The sequence below is a fragment of the Patella vulgata genome, chromosome 1, assembly GCF_932274485.2.
Source record: "Patella vulgata chromosome 1, xgPatVulg1.2, whole genome shotgun sequence".
NCBI lineage: Eukaryota > Metazoa > Mollusca > Gastropoda > Patellidae > Patella > Patella vulgata.
Window position 1 is genome coordinate 23,106,275 of NC_065879.2, and position 19,786 is coordinate 23,126,060.

The following is a 19,786-nucleotide window of genomic DNA, read 5'->3' on the forward strand; positions in this document are numbered from 1 at the left end:
CAGGCCGAAGAATATTTGTCCAAGGCAAACGATATTTCTGACAGTGAACCTGAAAGAATTTTAATTTGTTCAGAGAAGGATCTAACCGAGTGTGTCAAGGGGGGCTGTCCCCAAAAATACTGTACGGAGGAACTCGTGGGCTTTTAACACTTTCAAGTCTTGGAGTGTTTGGAGAAACAACCAAAATGTGAAAATAAAACACACTTATATGGATATACTACTTCTGAATTTATTAACATGCTACGTTTCGATACACATACAGATATCGTTTTCAAGCAAATAATGAAAATCAACAATAAATGTGGTACAATATATAGGTAACAAGTGGAAACCATTTAACAGAATAATCAATGCTATCAACAACGCATTATCAAGATCAAAGAAGTTATATAAATAACATGATGAAAGAATAACACTAATAATACAAAAGGAAGAGATTAGAGGATAATTGACTACTAATAATACAAAAGGAAGAGATTAGAGGATAATTGACTACATGAAACCGTAACATCAAGACGCTAATTAACTATATGAAACCATAACTATAAGATGAGATGAAAGTCAGAGATAGAAACAATCATCACAAGTGAAACCTTAACTACAAGATGAAATAAAGGGGGGGGGGGGGTCATACACTTATGACCACAGACACTTCTCATCACTAACACACACTAGTTAAGAATTAAATAAATCAACCCAAAGATTTGGGAGGAAATGTCCTGAGTCTCTGTTTAATTTTGGCTTATGTTTTTGAATTTCCAAAGCCTCGCGAAGAACTCTGCTTTTCCATGTTGATTGGTTTCTAGCTAGTATTTCTGTACTTTCCCATTTGATTTGGTGCTCTGGGTTTTGGTGGATATGTTCTGCTAGCGCTGATTTGTTTTGTTCTTGTTTTTTAACTGCTGTCTGATGCTCTTTAGTTCTGATTGAAATTGGACGGGATGTTTCGCCCACATAGGCCACATTACACTCACAATTTATTTTGTATATGACTCCCTTTGGGTCCTCTTTTGGTTTTAGTATTCTACCATCAGCTTTTAACATAGTTTTAAGTGTGGTTCCGCTACTGAACACTACCTCTGCACCGATTTGCTCTGTTAAAATTCTTTTTATTTGGTGGCTAGCTGGTCCTATAAATGGGATGGAGATAAAAAGCGGGCTAGTTCTTCTGATGGCAGTGGGTGGTTTGCAGGTATGAGTCAGTGTTTTCTTCATGGTGGCATTAACTGTATTAGCAGGGTAGTTATTGAATTCTGTAAGGACATGGTTGATATGCTGTAAAATTAATATGCGCAAAATTAATATGTGATGAAGACCTCCTCGATAATGAATTACAGCATATCAACCATATACAAAATAAATTGTGAGTGTAATGTGGCCTATGTGGGCGAAACATCCCGTCCAATTTCAATCAGAACTAAAGAGCATCAGACAGCAGTTAAAAAACAAGAACAAAACAAATCAGCGCTAGCAGAACATATCCACCAAAACCCAGAGCACCAAATCAAATGGGAAAGTACAGAAATACTAGCTAGAAACCAATCAACATGGAAAAGCAGAGTTCTTCGCGAGGCTTTGGAAATTCAAAAACATAAGCCAAAATTAAACAGAGACTCAGGACATTTCCTCCCAAATCTTTGGGTTGATTTATTTAATTCTTAACTAGTGTGTGTTAGTGATGAGAAGTGTCTGTGGTCATAAGTGTATGACCCCCCCCCCCTTTATTTCATCTTGTAGTTAAGGTTTCACTTGTGATGATTGTTTCTATCTCTGACTTTCATCTCATCTTATAGTTATGGTTTCATATAGTTAATTAGCGTCTTGATGTTACGGTTTCATGTAGTCAATTATCCTCTAATCTCTTCCTTTTGTATTATTAGTAGTCAATTATCCTCTAATCTCTTCCTTTTGTATTATTAGTGTTATTCTTTCATCATGTTATTTATATAACTTCTTTGATCTTGATAATGCGTTGTTGATAGCATTGATTAATCTGTTAAATGGTTTCCACTTGTTACCTATATATTGTACCACATTTATTGTTGATTTTCATTATTTGCTTGAAAACGATATCTGTATGTGTATCGAAACGTAGCATGTTAATAAATTCAGAAGTAGTATATCCATATAAGTGTGTTTTATTTTTAGTGAAATCTATTTCTATATGTCTTATAAGGATTAACCAAAATGTGGATGAAAAAAAAAAATTCTAAAAGATATGTTAGACATGGATAACTCGGAACTTAATTATTGGCTATCTCGTTTTGTATTAGAAGTTAAAAAAGTGGATGGATCATATTACTCACCGAACAGTCTTTTAAGTTTGGTTATGGGCCTGGCATCCCACATAAAATATAGGGTGACCCATGCACTCACAGAAATACAGTCCACCGCTGATAGTTCGAGACTACCACTGAAGCGTGCACATTCGCCGTGCCGAGACCAACTTTCTGACAGTATGATACTATAAATAGCCATGGCACGTGCAATTCTCTACAAATCTATCAACTATTACAGCCGTAAAATATTTATTGTTGACGATTTTGAATAGCAGTAAAATTAAGCTTCTTGGTTATTACAGCAGATTTAGAAATTACGTTCGTTTCATTTTTAAATCGCTTTATCATTAACTGTACCGTTAAGAGCGGCATCTTTTGGTTTAGTACAAATAATATCTTTGAATCACTCGGGTTAGACAGGAACATGATACTAGCAGTAGTTTCATTTTACTTTTACAAGCTTCTTAAAACGATTGTTGAGCTACCTAACGTGCTTATTTCTAAATTCAATTTCTTGTTCTAGCTTTCTGTTATGTTTCGTAAAAACGTAGTCTTGATTATCCCGACCTGTCAATCAGACGTAGAATGGTCGATAGACTGGTTAAGCGAGACTAATTTTAAAACAAGGGCACTTAACCTATCTTTTACTCAAAAGTGTCTGGATGTTATGGACGACTCTTGGAACCAGTTTTCAGTCTATTATTTATACATGATTAATGGTCATAGCTTATTAAGTACAATATGATCGTTTATTTAGTGACTATAATTGTGTGAAACTGATTTGAGGCTTGGCATATATATAAATATTGTGGCGTAATTGTCGAGATGTATGGAGATATTTATTTATGGTGGGTCACCCTATAAAATATGAGCGTAAGGTAAACATTGACGTTTTATCAAATTCAGAGTTTGAGGAATTCAGACAAATGTTAGACGGACAAATGAAAAAACTTTCAAATATGGGATTGGGAAATTTACGAAAGCAGGCAGAACCAATCACAGATAATGAAGAAGAACAAATGTGGAAATGTGGAGTTCTAGGGTCTCATAATCCAAGATTGTTAGTGAACACTTTGATATATTTAAATGGATTACATTTTAGTCTAAGAAGCTGACAAGAACATCGCAAGTTACGCTTTAAGAACAGTCAAATATGTCTATTAACTAGTGTAGATGGTACATCATTTCGTAGATATAAAGAAGGCGTATCGAAAACATACAAAGGATGTTTAAAGCATCGTAAAGTGGCTCCGAAAACTGTGGATCATTATCCCAATTCTGACATAAATAAATGTCATATTGAGATCTACAAAAAATATATGGCACCGTGTCCTTCAGAGGGAAGGGACGACGCATTGTATCTGACACCCCTAAAACAAACCACAGACAGCATCTGGTTTAGTAAACAACCAATGGGCCATAACACTATCCAGAAAGTTGTGCCGGATTTGTGTAAAAGAGCTGTAATTAGTGGTCACAAGACTAATCATAGCCGGAGAGTAACAACTGCTACCAAATTATTTTCCAAAGATGTTCCAGAACAGTTGATAATGGAAAGAACTGGTCATAGAAGTATTGAGGGTAAGTTGAAAGTTTTCTTCAGATATTTTTGTAAGCCTATCCTATAGTTTTTTGTACTTATTGAAGTGTTGGTGGTAAGTTAAATTTTTCTGGATAGTTTTGATAAACTTTTTTAACCTACAATTATTGTGTACATGTTTCAGGTGTCAGAGTGTACAAAAGAACCACAGATGAGCAAAAACGTCACGTAAGTGATTTGTTGCAGGAGAGAGGGCCAAGTACTAGCTATGAATCCGAGGCAAAAAAACCTAAATTGGAGACTGATTTAAATATGCCCGTAACTAAGCCATCTGTTTCGATACTGAATTCTTCCAACTGTACCATAAATATTAATTGTAATTGTCAAAAGAATAAAAATTGATTTCTGTGTTTTTGTATTATTTCATCAATGTCATCAGCGGTTGATATGAACCGAATATATCAACCTATGATGACGTCATGACAGGTTGATATGAGATATAACTTCTATGCATATCAAAGAAAAATCTACCGACAGTTGTATATTGTTCTTTAACATACATGTATTTTCAAGGACTATTTCATTCTAATACATATGAACTGTATTATAGTGGACGTAGATGTCAATATGTATATATTTTTTATTTTGCTTTTATGTTTCACAAATTGTATGCATATTAGTCCTATAAACTAGTAATTTAGCTGTATCTTACCGGGAGGTAAGATTTCCGGGAGCCCGAGGGAAATATGACCGACATAAGTCATATGAGTTCTATATTAAAAATCAATGTTACATTCCCCATTTTGGTAAAAAATATCTTTGACAACATTAATGTATTTTAAATCTATTTTATTTACCTCATTATTTCTCATGTAATATACGTGTTAAATTAAACAGACACTGGCATGTGTGATATATTATATTTATAAAAACACATTGTCAAACTCTTTACAATCAAATATCAGCAAGCCCCTAGGTTATAGATCCTTATTAAACAAGCCACTGGCTATTACGTCAGATATAATTTAGACGAAGCATTAAAGTCTAAACAATGGAGGGATTAAGTATTGGTCATTAACCAAACTCTCTATAAAACGAACTATTGTTTTACATTTTAACTTACACTATACACTTCAGAATGCCTCGTTCGGCATTTTTGTTCAAACGTGGCAAAAACGTGCTAATAAAAGGTTTGCCACAATTTTGTTTGCCACGTTGTAACGTGGTAAAACCAAAATGCCACGTTTGTCTGGAGTTCCAAAAAGTTTTTTTTTTTTAAATTGCCATGTTTTTGGAAGGAGGTATTTTGACCAGAACGAGGCTGTTCACAAGCTTGGATACATGATTTTTCAAAAGGGTTGGGGTGGGGTTCAGCCAAACCAAAGTTTCGTTTAGCGTATCGAGGACAGCATAACATTATTTGGTGACACTTTCAAGCGATTATGTAGAGAAAAAAACCACAAGGCAAAGTCGACTAGAAATGACATTCATTGCATAAAAGAGTTTGTTAAATTCTTTGTTGCAGTTTCATATGTTAACACATTATTTCCATCAAAGAGATGTGGGAAATGAAAAACAGCCAAGTTCTTTGTTGCAGTTTCATATGTTCACACAATATTTCCAACAAAGAGATGTGAGAAATGAAAAACAGCCAAGTTCAGAGCGGAGCGAACTCAATAATTGTTTTTTAGGCCTTTGAATATTATTAATTACAAATATGCTGTTCCTTTTTTTTTATATAATAAACGATATTATATTTAATATATCTCATGAAATTTTATGTAATTGGAACTCAGTTGTATTTATAAAAATTGCAAAAGCAATTAAATTAAAATCCATCGAAAAATGAAATAGACACAATTTATGTTTATATAATGACATGCAAAGCGGGGCGATGCGAACAACTATATTAAAAATGATAATTACATTTACATCCTTCAGGCGACCGGCCTACGTCTGGATTCTTATATAAAGGGTCGATCTGGACTATGTGTTGGAGAATAAAACTGCTTAATTTTGTGTTAAAAGTCATTAAAATCCTCTACCTTTGGACCGAGCAACTAACTCAATATACATAATACGTTTTCATCTTAAACCCGTCGTTTATTATATAAAAACAGGAACAGCATATTTGGTTTGGCTGAACCCCACCCCCAACCCTTTTGAAAAATCGTGTATCCAATCTTGTGATCAGCCAACAAAATACCTCGTTCCAAAAACATGGCAATTTAAAAAAAAAAAAAAACGTTTTGGAACTCCAGAAAAACGTGGCATTTTGTTTTTACCACGTTACAACTTGGCAAAATTATGGCAAAAATTTTAATACATTTTTGCCACGTTTGGACAAAAATGCCGAACGAGGCATTCTGAGGTTTATAGTGATTAGAAGCAATAACTCAGTTTTGACCAGATGTGTGCATAGTGCTAACCAGGGCACTGGTATATTCGAGTCTTAGCCTCGCTTTCCCATTTTAAATACATTTTTAAATGGCGAATCGTTCTAATCTAGTTAAAATCTTGAGTATCCGATGTCATCAAGGGGTACTCCCACTGTGCCAGTTTTTAATCCCTGAATTATCGGATTTTAATTAACAGCCTTACTTGGCTTAATCAAGTGGGCCAATTTTATGGTGTAGAGAACTGTGTTCAACAGATTATTCGTTCAGCATATGGCATGTAAACTGGGTGGAAGGAGGTGAGCGAGATATGTAGAACCATTTTCAGACAACTGGTCCACGCACAACCAACAACGTTGAAGGATGGCATTCGAAAATGAACAAACTGGTAACCAGCCATCCCAACACATTTCGTTTTATCCATCTAATCACGCAAGAACAGGTATTCGTCGCTGTTACCCTGAAACATCTTGCTGCTGGTGCCTCTAGCAAACCCAGAAAAAGGAAGTACCGGCAGTTGGAAGACAGACTGGTAACAGAAAAGCGGCGCCTCCATGAAGGGCATTACACCGTCATCGAGTACGGGGATGCTGTCTCCCATTTAGTTGGATTGTAAGATGTATTTTGTTGAAGATGTATTATTAATAGGAAAATGTTTGATAAATAAAATGTTTAAATGATAACTTGTACATTATATGCTAAAAATTTTACATATTGTATTTTAGTATAATAATGTGTAAAAAAGGTAGATTTAAAATGGAATCAAATATTAAATTAAACTGTTAATCCTCTGGTAAACCCTTAACCCTAACTAATCCCCATTGTTGTATCGTTAATTATTTGATTAATCCCTAAACAATAAAACGGCGTGTTCCCACTTAGCCGGCAGACTGTTAATCCTTTGATTGATCTTAAAACTATAGTCTGTTTAAAAGTAGTCACTCAAGAACTGTTCACTAGTGTTCAGCGTTAATGGGCTCTTAATGTCGAAATCCCCATTTCACAGATATTATTTGGTGGTACCAAAAGGCCTTCGAGTTAAGAAATATCGACAACTTGATACAAGAATTGAACATTTGAAAACACAGTTATTAAATGGCTCTTTAAGTGTAAATCGGTATGGAACAAATATTTCCTATTTAGTGGGGCTGTAAAATGATTGTTATGTTGTAAGGCATTTATTTATAAATTATATAATGCTATTTAATAAGTTAAATGTGTAAATTGTAATGCATTTTTATATGTGTAAATCATTTAATGTTATTTAATAAATATTAAATTTGTTAAAATCAATATATTTTTATATGTGTAATTAAGCTATTTAATGTTATTTAATAAAAGTTAAATTTGTTAAAATCAATACAGTTTTAGTCTTAAAAAAGATATGGACTATAGTTTATAACACCATTGTTCTAGGGTTAACTCTGGATTAGCGGCAAAAATTTGACATCAAAGCCTGCCGGCTAAGTGGGAACACCCCAATAAAACTGGCACAGTGGGAGTAAATCGTCATCAAGGGTTGATTATGGTATATAACATTTCAGGCCCAAAGAAAGACTGCAATGGGCAGATTTAGCTCGTGCATATATAGTGCATGTTTAATAGCCACTTTTTCATTGAAATCTGGACAGGGTTTCTTTGAAATTCGAACATCCAGGTTGGTATAAATGGTCATTTGTTCTAAATGGGACATTGGGAGACCATCATTATCTATCTCTTACCGTAAATGACGTTATCAATAAGAAACTGTATTATGTTTGGAAGTTTGTATGAATTTTTAAGTTTTAAGTGTTGGATAGTATTTTGAAACTTGAAGTTAATATCTAATTAATTTACTAAATTTAAGTTTTAAGTGTTGGATAATACTTTGAAACTTTAAGTTAATATCTAATTTAAAAAAAAATGCATTAATTGCATGCATCCGTAATTAGCGTTTTATTTATACGTATTCTATACCTTTAGTCAATTTAACAAAATACTAGGCCTATCATTCTAACCGCAGTTTGTAAGCTAAGCACGCCAGTATTTAATTGATAAAATACTGAGGAATTTGAGAAAAAAAAACCCCCAAAACGAAAACTGTTCATTTGCCAATAATTCAGCTAAAGCGATCGGTTAAATAACAACGGTTGAGCGTACGTAATTATGGTGGCTGATAGTGGCCATGTTAAATCTCGCCCTTTCCATAACGCGACAACACGACATCACGACAGTATTGGCGCAATCATACGACACTTAACTCTGTCGTATCATCGTGTTATTTTTATCCTAACGTCGAGATGTCGACTTATTGGCATAGTCTCTTTCTACAAGTCACAAAAATACAGCTGTACTCATTACACTCATTACATCAGATTAGATACAATAAGACTCGTCAAAAGAGATAATAGGAAAGTGTTGATTAATTATTCGTTTTCTCAAAATAATGAAACATTTTGCGCCCAAAATTGAATTATTGGTATTATATTCAAAAAATCTAGAATTATAATAGCAGGACAAAAGTGAGTCAGCTATGTTAATTCCTTGAATAAGAAGTGGTGTCGGTAGGTATCGAACAAGCATGCATTGCCTCGTGTACGACACCCACCAATACTTATAGATTACTGAAGCGATAGTTTAGAAGCGATTTCAGAAGATTTCCAATTTATTTTATTAGAGTGGGAAGGGGATTATATAAAACCTCAAATCAGATCACAGAAAATCACTGCATTGGTGTAGCACGCCATCCCAATAAGTGCAGGGGAGGTTTTTTTATGAGGTGAAGAAAGCGATTTGCAGCTGTTATTGACCTTATCACGTATTCATCCGTTTGGCATCACTAATGGGATCGGGGCCTAGATGATTAAAAATAGGCCCAGTATTGCCTTCAGCTATGAACACACTCCGAAAGTCCCCAACGCACCCCCCCCCCCCTCTTATTTTGTTTAACAAATAATTTCGGAATCAATAAAATGGCAGGTCCCTATCAATGATGTTTGATACGACTGGAAATTAATGTGTCTAAAATTGATTAAACAACATTGGGTAGTAAATATTACATTTCGAATCCGTATCAATGATACATTTACTCAAAATGTTCCTTCTAATGGATCACCATTTAACTTGAAAACAAGGGAAGCAGCCGATCGAAGAAAAAAAGATTTTAAAAAACAAGTTTCAATATGACAGTCGTGGTTCGGTCATGCATTTACATCCGTGGGTGTCATGCTTTCTTTGAAAGTAATGATTGTGCCAAATTTGAACAAAGTCCATCTAGATTCGCGGCCTGTAGGTAAAGTGTTGACAGATAAAACGAAAAAAAAAAACAGACCTATAAAAATATATTTTCTAAAACTATTTTAATTTTGAAATTATATTATTTTCACATTTGCCAAGTGTTTTAGCGAATAGTTATAGAAAGGGTCTTGTCGATTAAGACTATAGCGCATGTGCAATGTGCAGTTTTAAACTTCCGAGACGACAAGTCGATGATACGACAGTTTAGTGTTTTGTCGTACCGTCGTATCATCGACTTGTCGTGGCGATAAGTCGATGATACGACAGCACGACAAAATAAGGTCGATGATACGACAAAATCACGCGATCTTACGACAGTTTGTTCTGTCGTAAGATCGCGTGATTTTGTCGTAAGATCGTGTGATTTTGTCGTGTCGTCGTATCATCGACTTACAGTGGCGATAAGTCGATGATACGACGGCTCGACAAAATCACACGATCTTACGATAAAATCGCTATAGTCTTTATCTACAAGACCCTTCTATAAATAAAAAAACAAAACTGACACAGTTATATGGGACAACAATCACTGTTTTATTATACACAAGCACAACGTTTCGATAAGTATTCTCTTATCGTTATCATTGTGCTTGATAACGATAAGAGTATATTTATCGAAACGTTGTGCTTGTGTATAATAAAACAGTGATTGTTGTCCCATATAACTGTGTCAGTTTTGTTATGTTTCCAATTGCTAAATGCCACTAAAGGATTATATTACCTTCTATAAATATTCGCTAAAACACTTAGCACATGTGAAAACAATATAATTTCAAAATTAAAAGAGTTTAAGAAAATATATTTTTATAGGTCTGGGGTTTTTGGGGTTTTTTTTTTGGTTTTTTTTTACATTTGATCTGTCAACACTCTACCTACAGGCCGCGAATCTAAATGGAATTTGTTCAAATTTGGCACAATCATTACTTTCAAAGAAAGGGTTGCACTCTCGGAGGTAAATGCATGACCGAAGCACTACTGTCACATTGAAACCTGTTTTCTTTTTTAAATCTGTTTTCTTCGATCGACTGTTTCCCTTGTTTCAAGTTAAATGATGATCTATTGGAAAGAACGTATTGAGTAAATCTACGCTATCACTAATACGGATTCAATATGTAATATTTCTCATTACTACCTATGTTGTTTAATCAATGTTATACATGTTATTTTTCAGTCGTATCAAACATCATTGATATCATTTTATTGATTCTGAAATTATTTGTAAAACAAAATAAGAGACGTGGGGAGGGGGGGGGGCGTATGAGGCTTTCATAGTGTGTAATCATCTAGGCCTCGATCCATTGTTTTTGGTGCTTGACATTTTGCGGGGGGGTCGCAGTGTCTAGGCAGGTAAGACGTTGGTTCGGTAACCCGAAAGCTGGGTGTTCGATCCCTTCATTGGACGAGAAAGTTCATCCAGATTTTCCGACGAGGTCTTGTCAGTTGTGCTGGACAGAGGGCCTGGCACGTAAAATATCCCTTGGTAGTTGGAATTCGATATAAATTTCGCTCATAGTATGGCGTATGCCCGTCTTCAATATGACAGTAGTGGTTCGGTCATGTATTTACACCCGAGAGTATCATCCTTTCAGAGGATCGCGTGGCTACGTGGGCAAGACGCTGGCTAGCTAGCCTGGAGGTCGGGTGTTCGATCCCACACTGATCAGAAGTGAATATTCGCTAAGCCTCTGATAAGAATGACATCGATGCGACTTAATGAGTCCCCAATATTAACATTATTCCTCCGACAAATTTAATTCTAAAAATTTTTTTTTTATGTATTAGAAAAATAAATAAAGACATTTGAAGTATTTGTAGGTAAAAAATATTTCCTATGTAGCGTAAAGGGTATTAAAATGAGTAAAAGGCATCATTCTACCCGAAGCAGTTACGTCTTATATAAACAATGCACGCGCCATTGGTCCAATGATTGACACCGCGTGATGTGATTGCATGTGTTGAAAACAGTCATCTTTTACAGAGATATTAGACGACTTTTTTCACAGATTGGTTCGATCCCTGCATTGGCCGACAAAATTCATCAAGATTTACCGGCGTGGTTCCCCCTTGTCAGTGATGCAGGACGGAGGGCCTGACAATGACAGCTGTCTAGTCGTTCGGATGGGACGAAACACCGAGGTCCCGTGTACACATTGGCGTGCACGTAAAAGATCCCTTGGCAGTTGGATTTCGATATAAGAGCGGGCCGTAGCGCCGCTTCCCGGGCAAAATTCCCTCATAGCACACTGTATGGCGTATGCCCGTCGTCTTTAGCCCAGCTTAGGAGAGAACAGTAGGACGTTAAACCCCATTTCATTCCATTTCATGCCATCCTGTCTTTGAAAGTAATGATTATGCCAAATTTGAACATCTAGTTCCGCAGTCTGTAGTTATACCAGAGGGTTGACAGATAACACCTTAAAAAAACAGATCTATGAAAATATATTTTCTAAACCTTTTTTAATTTTGAAATTATATTGTTTTCACGTGTGATAAGTGTTTTAGCGAATAGTTGTAGAAAGGGTCTTGTAGATTAAGACTATAGCGCATGTGCAGTTTTAAACTTCCGAGACGACAAGTCGATGATACGACAGTTTGGTTTTGTCGTATCATCGGGACACAGATCACCAAATATTCCTACGCCGTCACCCACGAAACAAGGGCCAAAGCTATTTTTAGTCTTCCTCTCCCTTTTCCTTTTTCCCCCTTTTGCATGGCGATATTTGTTGACTTTTTGGTGTAGAATTGAGGAAAAGGGTTTGAAAATACATTTTCTGCCAGGTTTTGGTGAATATTCATAATTTTGATGCGGAAGGATACAAGAGTTGAGAGGTTGGTTACGTTGAAATGTAGGGCCTGAAATTGCATGTTTACTTGTCTCTACTTCCAGCTTGTGTATCTCAAGTTTTTCATGAAGAACCTCATACGTGCTTTTGGGCAAGTGGTTGCCACATGTTGCTCCATCTGTGGTAGAAAGCGTTCTACCCAACGAAAATTTGGGAAAAAGTTAGAGCCGGTCTAAGATACGAGAATTAACATTGGAGTCAATGGGGAAATCTTTAGTGATCTGTGTCCATCGACTTGTCGACTTGTCGTCTCGGAAGTTTGAAACTGCACATGCGCTATAGTCTTAATCTACAAGACCCTTTCTGTAACAACATGTATTCGCTGAAACACTTAGCACACGCGAAAACAATATTATTTCAAAATTAAAAGAGTTTTAGAAATATATTTTTATAGGTCTGGTTTTTTCTTTGTTTTTTTTTACGTTTGATCTGTCAACACTCTACCTATAGGCCGCGAATGTAAACTGACTTTGTTCAAATTTGGCACAATCATTACTTTCAAAGAAAGCATGACACTCTCGAATGTAAATGCATGACCGAATCACTACTGTCATATTGAAATGTGTGTGTTTTTAAATCTTTTTCTTCGATCGCTGCTTTCCTTGTTTCATGTTAAATGATGATCCATTGGAAGGAACATATTGAGTAAATGTACGTTATCACTGATACGGATTCAATATGTAATAATATTTCTCATGTTTAATCAATTTTTGACATATTATTTTCCAGTTGTATCAAACATCATTGATACCATTTTATTGATTCTGGAATTATTTGTAAAACTAAATAAGAGACGTGGGGTGGGGGTGGGGGGTATGAGGCTTTTAGAGTGTATTCATAGTTGAAGATATTACTGGGCCTATTTTTACTCATCTAGGCCCCAATCCCATCAGTGATGTCAAACGGATGCAAGCCTATATGCGATAAGGTCAATAACGGCTGCGAATCGTTTTCTCCACCTCATAAAAAAACTCCTGCATCTATTTGGGTGACGTGGGGGGGGGGGGCGGGTATGAGGCTTTTAGAGTGTGTTCATAGTTGAAGATATTACTGGGCCTATTTTTACTCATCTAGGCCTCAATCCAGTGATGTCAAATGGGAGAGAGAGAGAGAGAGAGAGAGAGAGAGAGAGAGGGGGGGGGGGTAACGTCCACTCGACACAAATTAGGTCATTTCGGGACTAACATATGGTTGCGCGTAGGGGTCTTTAGCAGTGGGAGGAAACCGGAGGACCCGGAGAAAACCCACGAGGTTTGACAGGCGACCCTACACCTTGTCACGTACAACCGGGGATTCAAAACCACGCCAGTTGACTCAATGACAGGCTGCGAATCGTTTTCTCCACCTCATTCAAAAAAAACTCCTGCAACTATTGGGGTGACGTGCTGCACTATGATAATGCTGTGATTTTAAAGAATGTGACCCGATTTGGTTTTATTACAATCCCCTTCCCACCCTGTCTTCTGAAATCATTTTTAAACTATCGCTCCAGTCATCTATAAATATTGGTGGGTGTCGTACACATGGCAATGAATGCTTACTTGTTCGATACCTCCCGACACCACTTTTTCTTCAAGGAATTAACTTAGCTAACTCACTTTGGTCCTGCTATTGTAATTCTAGATTTTTTAAATATAATACCAAATATAATTCACTTGTGGACACAAAATGTTTCATTATTTTGAGAAAACAAATAATTAATCAACGTTTTCCTACTATCTCTTTTATATTTATCAAATCTACTACTTAGGCCTATATATGATGTAATGAGTACAGCTGTATTTTTGTGACTTGTAGAAAGAGACTAGGACAATAAGTCGACATCTCGACGTTACGATAAAAATAACACGATGATACGACAGAATAAAGTGTCGTATGATTGCGTCAATACTGTCGTGATGTCGTGTTGTCGCGTTATGAAAAGGGCGAGATTTAACATGGCCACTATCAGCCACCTTACGTAATCGATCTAATGGTTACAAATTTCTAACCGAAATGCCCAAGAATCGAATGTTCATTTTATCGCCGTCTCTCGCGAATCATGCGTTTTTTTTTTTGTTTTTTTTTCAGGCACGGGGGTTGGGGGCTATTCAACGAAAAGTCTTGCAAAAGAACTTACCTGTGAATGGATTCGATGCTGTTATGTGAAATGTTATACTACTGGTGATGGTAGTTATATTCATACGCTACGATTAATATTAAACACAGCTGTTAGCGCGCAATATTCCTCGCTTGATACCCGTCGTCTGCACAAAAATAAACTATGGTGGCTGATTGGTATCATGTCACGACTATTTCACCCGACACCACGGCATTAACAATGTCGTAATGTTGCGTAAAAATGTCGTATTGTCGGGTTAAAATGTCGTGATGTCGGATTGTCGGGTTGACGTGATGTCAGGTTGTCGTGGTGTCGGGTTATCGGCCATATTCATCTCAATACCATGATTATGTACACTGATCCTGGTGTTGGTCAAGAAAGTTTCCCTGGAATTTTCAGCGAGGTTTCTCCCTGTCGGTAGTGCAGAACAAAGTGTCTAGTCGTGTAGATGGGACAAAAAACAAGGTCTTGTGTACATATTGGCGTGCACGTAAAAGAATCCTTCACTATTGAATTTCGATGAAGAAATGCCACGGTCCATTGAAAATTCCCGTTATAGCCCGACAGGCACAGAAAACTGGGAAAATTGAATGAAATGAAATCGTGTTTAGCGTCCTACTGTTCTATTCTGACTGGGCTAATGAAGACGGGAATACGCTTATACAGTGTACTGTAAGGGAAACTTTGTCCAGGTAGCGGCGCTACGGCCTACTCTTACATTGAATTCCAACTGTCAGGGAGTCTTTTCCGTGCTGGCTAATATGTACACGGAATCTTGATTTTTCGTCCCATCCAAAAGACTGTACGTTATCTCCTGCCAGGCCCTCCGTTCTGTACCATTGTAAAGAGGAACCAAAATGGGACGCAAATCCGAGTCCCCATTTACATATTGTGGTGTCGGATTAAAATGTTGTGACGTAGGGTTGTCGCCAATCAGCCACCATAATAAACGACAGAACATCACAGGTAAAGCGTAGTTGTAATGCTGGAACGTTTCTAACACTTGAGCAATATTTTACTGGCGCTATCTTATTTAAATTAGAAATTGTAATAAACTGTATATTATTGAACTTAATGGGGATCCTTTCCACAATATCATCAGGAGATATATGCAAATTCTCCATTCACACAGTTGCTGGTTTATGTGTTACACTACGGTATTCTTATTTCAGAATATATTAAATTAATAAACACTGATCTCGTACATTTAAATCGATTGTTATGTAACTAATCACCAACAGTTATAATCAAATCTATGATGAATCACGACACACAGAATATCCGAATTTATCCATCTGTTCATCGCATGTTTCGACATAATTTATCTTCTTAATCACACCAGGAAGCTGACCTTCAAGATTAACATTACAAATAAATCCCGATTCTGAATATTAAAATTTTAAATGGCATAAATTAATAGAATTTCAAAAACGTGTATAATGATGGGATAATCTAATAATTATTATATCGGTATCTTTACAAGTGGGGAAAGATTGATGTAGCTAATTATGTGTCTGAATGTGACACCGATTGCCCGCCGAAGGGCGATTGATCCGTCTTTATTACAAGGATAACTATGTAAAGTATTTAATAATTATCAGTAATCAGTATATATACCAGACATGCCGTCGTTCCTTTTCTACAAGGGAGCAACTGTGGGCACACGCAAGATAAATATAAATCATTTCCCGACCGATAGTCAACCAAAAGTCTTGATAAGCTTCCTTCATAAAAAAAAAACATTCTGAAGTAATGAAATGAAATGAAATGAAATGGGGTTTAACGTCCTACTGTTCTGCTCCTATACTGGGCTAATGAAGACGGGCATACGCCATACAGTGTGCTATGAGGGAAAGTTTGCACTATCGCCTACTCTTATATCGAATTCCAACTGCCAGGGGATCTTTTACGTGCATTCCGAAGGACTAGACAGCTGTCCTTGCCAGGCCCTCCGTTTTGCACCACTGACAAGGGGAAGCCACGTCGGAAAATCCTGATGAACTTTCTCGGCCAATGCAGGGATCGAACACCCGACCTCCAGGCTAGCGAGCGAGCCAACGTCTTAACCAACTAGCCACCGTGGCTCCCCATTCTGAAGTAACCCAACGCTCTTTCCTGAGTTTTCAATCGGAAGATTGTTACAAACTACTAGTAATGAACAAATTACAAGACATTTTGATAGACAGTGTCCAAGACATTCGTTAACTTGTTTACATAGATTACAGAGTGGTCCACACGTAATTGACCTGTATTCTGACGCGGCTTTGACTTCACTATGAACTTCGATAATAATATAACTAGAATACGACTAGTCGCATTTTTTTCTGATTGCTTCAGTATTAGTCTTATGCCCTAACTTTGTTTTAATACACTGGAATACTTTCGCACGCATATAATGTTTTATCCCTATTTTGTGATTGCCATATAGGCCATTTCGTTTCATTTGGCGTTTTACTACATTTCACGAAAATGGTTATTTGCAAAGGCCTTTTCCTTCAATGTGCCTACACATTATTGTTAATTTGTTTTTCCTTTTGAGTGAAGTCTATCACTACCAGCCCGGTACTGTACAATGCAGTGGATGCTTATGGCTAGCCCCCGGATCTATTCACTTTATCAATAAGAGCCCATTGACTGGCACTGTTCCCGCACTCTTCAAATCAGCTGTTATCAAAATGTACTTAAGAAACCAAATCTCGATCCAAGTTTTAGACCCGTTTCCAATCTGCATTTTTTATCCAAGATTCTGTGAAAAGCATTACAAACATTGTTCTTTGATCATCTTGAGAAAACAACTTGTTTTACGAATTTCAGTCAGCTTATAGACCCTATCATGGAATTGAAACAGCCTTAGACAAAGTCGTAAACGACCTTAAGATGTGTGTCGATAACGGGCGTGTTTCACTGCTTATATTATTAGATCTTTCCGCAGCTTTCGATACAATCGACCACCAAAAACTGCTTTTCCGACCCCACTAAGACTTTGGTATTAATGGCGCTGTTTTGGAATGGTTTAGATCCTATCTGTCATCTCCCCATCAATCTGTAATTGTCAACTCAGATAAATCAGAATCAGTGTGTGGTGTTCCTCAAGGTTCTATCTTAAGATCTGTTTTATTTACCATGTATACAAACCAGCTTGCTGACGATACTCAACTTTTAGATTCGTTTATTCCCGGATCAGATCGAACAGAGGTGCTTACAAAAATGACTACAAGTATCGGATGAATTTAAATTGGACATGAATTTCTGCCAACATCAGTGGTAAAAACAAGTTGATGACCTGTGTAGAAACTGCTACTGCCATCTGAAGAACACCAATTCCATCCGCCATGTTCTCGCACAGGATTCAGCTTCAGCTCTAGTGCGATTATTAATTATATCCCAACTATTGTAACAGTCTTCTCGCCGGCCTACCCCAAAATCAACTAAATCCCCCAGCTAGAATGATCACATAACGCCAGTTCTCCAAGCCATTCAGTCGTTACCAATCAGTGTCCGAATACACTTTAAAGTAATCTGCCTAACACATCATTGTTTCAGTGGACAGCTTCATGATTACCCCTGTGAATTTATTTCAAAAGAACAGTTGCGTTCAAACAATCTCAATCAGCTAGTAGTACCAATGTTTGTGATGTCTGTATATTGTGTCTTGTCCGTGGGTTTGTTTGTGTGTGGTGCATAGTAATAGCAAATTATTATACATTTCTATAGCACACAACTGCCATGTTTGGGCTTTACAAAGACATATTGAAGAGCAAGACAATATTTCATTTAATTACTAAAACGTGATAACAAATAGCATACCGGTACTTAATCAAGTTAAATAAATAAAAATTTGTTAGAATGAAATATTGCGTTGATATTACGTGGTGATTTCATTGGTGATATAAAGCAGCTTCGTGCTGAAATTGAATTGTTGTCATTAACTTTGGGTTTTCGAGTCAAAAATAAAATATTCGGTTTTTCAATCGTTCAATTTTATTATTTTTTGTGTGACATCCAGCATCTGTAATCTGTATTGCAATTTTCAAGATTAGTGTAATTAAATCCCCATTCGATGTGGGTTTAAATAAACAGTATAACGGGGAGTAGTACGCGTTTAAGTGGAATGACATATTGTTTTACAGTTGTGCTAAATATGAATTCAGTCTTTTGAATAGGTCGTCATTATCGATTTGGTTTTTGTCGGAAAATATCCATTTTTTCACGGCTTAATCCATGCAAATATATACTCGGATTGATTATTTAACATTTTAAGGAAAGAAATCAAAATACAAACGCTACATGATCTCCTTGCTTGGATTCAATCAGATTAAAAACAGGTCAATCAATTATATTTCACGAACTCGTTAAGATGGCTGAGGGCGGTTTTTAATATCATGACGTCACCCGACAATAAAAGAGACTTGTAGTTTGCGTTCAGCCTACGCTAGATCTCAAAACGGCAAAAGTTCAACTTGGACAAAATGAAGACCTGTTCTGTCGACAGATTCTGTCAAGAAAAAGAAGTAAGAATGGAAAAGTAAAGTGTACCATTTACATAACTGTCAGCATTGATTGATGAAATTTTGCTTCACCACATCTATGTAAATGCTGAAAGGAATTTAACTTTTGCAGTATTGTAGTTTGCAATGGATTCCAATATTGCACCCAGGGAGTCTTCCAAGCTATATCTGCGTTATAGCCTCGTGGTGTATTGTATGCTATGAAAACATTTTAATGCATTAGAGAGGTAGTGTGCAAAATCAGAGATCGCCACTGGGCAGACTAAAAGTAAAGGGTGAACAATGTTTGTGCCTGTAGAAGAGATGAGTACACCATCGTTCATAAACGCCCTAAGAAGGTTTATCGCCTTAGGAGGGATGCATCTTCTTAGTTGTGTCACCATAGCGCAAATTAATGAGTATTGTGACTGGTTGATGGAATGTAGGGCCAATGTCCAATCCCACACCTTTTCCCAGATGGTACCCATTGCCTTAGCTTTCCCTTTTAGATAGGCACCAGTTCTTCCAAATATATTATGGAGGCCATCTTGCATCTTCAATTTCTATCCAGATTTGACGAAACTAAAAATATAGGTTTATCCCCAAAAGATTTCGATTCCGTTTGATATTCGCGCATATCAGACAGTAACTTCTTGGATTATGGCCCCTGGTAGCACGAAAAATTGAATTTTAAGCTTGTGGAACCCTCTCGAGGTCATATTTTTTTTTATCCGATTTAAATAAAACGTTTCAATATATCACCGTGACACCATATTGACAATTGAGTTCGAATTGAAAGACAATCGGACCGAAACTAGCCGACAAAGCCGTTTTCCTTAAGCAAATAGTGTAAAATATGTCATA

At 36.6% G+C, this 19,786-nt stretch overlaps 1 protein-coding gene across 1 annotated transcript in view; it reads right to left on the reverse strand.

Annotated features, from left to right (window-relative positions):
* LOC126826706 (uncharacterized) overlaps window positions 1-14,727 on the reverse strand; it is a 41,908-nt gene extending 27,181 nt beyond the window's left edge. The window contains exon 1 of the mRNA XM_050555733.2: window positions 14,454-14,727. The gene's annotated coding sequence lies outside the window, so the exon portion shown is untranslated. The remainder of the gene's footprint in view (window positions 1-14,453) is intronic.
* Between the last annotated feature and the right edge of the window lie 5,059 nt (window positions 14,728-19,786).